Source organism: Octopus bimaculoides, chromosome 23 (genome assembly GCF_046866305.1).
Source record: "Octopus bimaculoides isolate indiv1 chromosome 23, ASM4686630v1, whole genome shotgun sequence".
Classification (NCBI taxonomy): Eukaryota; Metazoa; Mollusca; class Cephalopoda; order Octopoda; family Octopodidae; genus Octopus; species Octopus bimaculoides.
Genome location: NC_142950.1, coordinates 12,173,030 through 12,177,155, shown reverse-complemented (window position 1 = coordinate 12,177,155; position 4,126 = coordinate 12,173,030).

Below are 4,126 nucleotides of genomic sequence, written 5' to 3'. Positions count from 1 at the left end.
ACTCCATCTTAAAGTTGTAATTTAACAATATTATACCCCAGTGTTGTAATCTGTTAGCTGAATGGGTAGGAATTCCTTTCTACAATTCAAAAATTGATTGTAACGGTCAGTGGTCTGTATGAAGCCAAAAACTTCTACCCTGGAGAAATCTGTGAAGTTTCCTCACGGCAAAAATAATCGCCAAAGCCTAGCACTTATTCTATCATTCACTTTTGCCAAACTGCTAAAGTATGGAGACATAAACAAACCAATGCCGGTTGTCAAGTGGTGGTGGCTATTGTAGGAGATACTTGCAGAGTACCATGCAGAGGGACTGAATCCAGAATCATGAGGTTGGAAAGCAAACACATATGAGAAAAGAAAGTCAAGGTGAAATAACCATCCTCTCCTAATTTTTTCCACAACAAATTCTGATATAGTCGTAACTGACACCATCTGAAAGGTATTTGCAGAAAATTTCAATAAAAAATACCCAATTTTCAGCAAGTTGTGTGGAAACAAAGCTGACATGCAAATTTTCCAAAACTCCTCTCTCCCTTCCCTTGGAAAAACTTTTTCCCAAAAAGTTTCTTTGTAATTGTAATCTATGCCATTTGAAATGTATTTATATAAAATTTCATTAAAAAGTATCTATTTTTTAAAAAGTTATGAGGAAAAAGAGTTGTGGGGTGCACACTTGTGTAGGAATGCCTACACACACACACACACACACATATTACATTACATCACATCATCATTTATGACCCTGTATATATATATATATATATATATATATATATATATATATATATATATATATATACATACGGGGTGTCCACAAAGTCTGGGTACATGGGGATTAACACATACTTTAAGAATTTATTATTTCTTATATTTAACTGTTTATGTTATGATTTTATTTACTCCATGTACCCAGACCTTGTAGACACCCTGTATATATATATATACACACATACATATATATATTGGTGGCGCAGCATCTGCTGTGGCTGTAGAGGCCCACACAAGAGTCGCAGCCATGCATACAGCGACTGTATTTGAAGGAGCTCTTTGCCGGCGCAATTGGTTTTTCCTTCTGTTGAGTGCGTTTTTCTTTGGTGGTGAGTTCCTGTTTTTCTTCCTCTCACTCCACCTCCTTTCACAGTATTTGTCTCCATCATGGGCAATGGGTGGCGAGGAGATGGTCAGAAGAACGCAAAGACATACATGTTCATCTTAAATTTCAATATTTCATCTTTAAAAATGCTTTTATCAACTGAGCAAAAAGGAAGTGAAAGAGCTTAGCTCTAATCTGCCCCAAAACGTAGAGACAGATAACATGCTTGGACTGGTAATGTTATATTAGCCAATTAATGTTGAACAACACTTCTGTTCTGTTGATAGAGGGATTTAATCTTTTAAGAGTTGCTTTCTTAATCTTAAAATACCCAATATTTCATTCCACAATTTGACTCTGGTGAATGTCAATGGTTTTTGTCATTATTTATTTATGTATTTGGTGCATGAAAGTCATCATCATCATCATCATTTAACATCCATTTTCCATACTGGTATGGGTTCAACAGTTTGACAGAAGCTGGCACGCTGAAGGGCTGCACCAGGCTCCAGTCATCTGTCTTGGCATGGTTTCTACGGCTGGATACTCTTCCTAATACCAACCACTTTACAGCGTGTACTGGGTGCCTTTTATGTGGCACCAGTATGGCAGCATAGATGCTTTTTATGTGGTGCCAGCAAGCAGAGGTGTTATTTACATGGTGCTAGTATTGGTGTTATTTATGTCACCAGCATGGGTGCTTTGGAGGTTCAGATCATTTCTTGAAGATGAATTCAATCTGGTGCTTGTAGTAGAACAGGGCTTCATTCAATTTGCTTAGTGTGTTTTGTTTGAATATGTTGTATTTTTCTGTAATGCACAGAGAGCAAGTCCCAGAAGCATTTATGCATGAGGTTATACATTCTAATCTTCCTCATTTTATGCTTGCAGTTACATCTGCAAGAATCAAATTACAAACAACCAAACCAAAGGAAAAAAACAAGTCAGATCAAATCAAAGATGCATACACACTCATATGCACATGTGTACACACACACACACGCGCAAGCACGCACAGATGGTAATAAACAAAATTATCCAATCAGAAATAATTGATATATCATACTTCTGCATGAAATACTAAATACAATCCACAATTGTGTGTGTACACACACATATGTACATACACAAACATACATATGTACACACACACACATGCACACACATGCACATATGGAAACATGAACTCATTAACAAAGCTAACCACAGAAATAATTCATTCAACCATGAATCCTGATATTGGCACCCATGAAATACAAAACAATACAATAGACACACACACATGCACAAATACACACACACATATATACATGTATACATACATGCATATATACATGAATTCATTATACATATATTCATACATAAATACAAACATATATATATATATATATATATATATAGTTATATGCACACACATGCATACATATATGTATATGTGAGTGAGGGCATGTATATATGTGTATGCATATATATGTCTGTGTGTATATGTGTATATTTTATATATATATATATATATATATATATATATATATATATATATATATATACAAATACAAATATACATAGACAAATACATATATATATGTATGTATATATATATATATATATATATATATATATATATATATATATATATATATATATTTATTTTATTTATTTATGTGTTTCAGCCAAGTGGCTGCGGTCATGCTGGAGCACCACCGTGATTTTCCGTCTTTATGCTGTGCTCTCTTCACGTTCCTTGCATGGCTCTTCTCCCCCACCTGATATGGTCCAATCAAGAGTTTTGGTGGCACATCTGGTGTATAAGAGAATTTGACATCGCTGCCCTAAACTGCGTCTCATTTCGAGCCATTGGTTCGTCTGGTATCGTGGAGAGGAAAGCGTCGAGTTTTGTCTTGAAGACCTCTGCATCCATGTCTTGCAGGTAAGGAGAAAAAATTTTTAATGTAGTGGTCAGCGATCTATCATGGTGAACACACACATATATATACAAATACATATATATATGTATATATACAAATACATATATATATATACATATATATATACAAAAATATACAAATACACACATATACACACACACATACACATATCTACGAATATACAGATATATACACACACTCACACACATATATATATGTATACATATGTATACCTACACATATACATATATATACACACACACACACACACATATATATATATATACATACATATATATACATATATACATATAAGGATTTATTTTTCGTAAAAACCAAGGCTGTGAAGATTTTAGAACATGAAAACTGTAGAAATGCATACGTACTACACATGCAAACACACATGGAGGCATCTTTTGTTTTCTATGAACACATACATATATTTATAATGGCCTTTAGAAGTTGAAATATGTCACAAACATATTTTAGGTAACTGAAAGCTCACACACACACACACACACACACACACACACACACACATGCAAGCCAAAAGTTTGAAGTCACTTAATAAATATGTATTCTTCAAAAAAGTAATGAGTGATGCTTCCGTTTGTTTTTGATTATTTCATTTTAATACGACTTGATATAGAACAAACATTGATATTCACTTTAGAAACACACATACACACACACATGTGTGACATAACATGTGTATGTATGACATAATCAACAGATATGAGAGTGTGTGTATGAAAGTGTGTGTATGAGGGTGTGTGTATGTGTGCATGCCTATGCATATTTGTGTGTAGTGGAGCAAGCATATATGCGTGTGAATGTGTGCTTGTGTGAACGTGAGTGTATGTGTGAATGTGCGCATGTGTGAATATGAGTGTGCTTGTTTGAATGTAAGTGCGTGTGTGCATGTGTTTGTGTACACGCATCCATTTGTTCCTTGTGCTCTTTCTCTGTTAGTGAGTGTGTATATGTGTATGCACACACACACTTACTAATATGTTTGTGTATGTATCTATTTTTCTGTGTGTATCTATGTTTATGTGTATATCCTTGTAAGCATGTATAGATATATGTGTGTGTATGATCATTT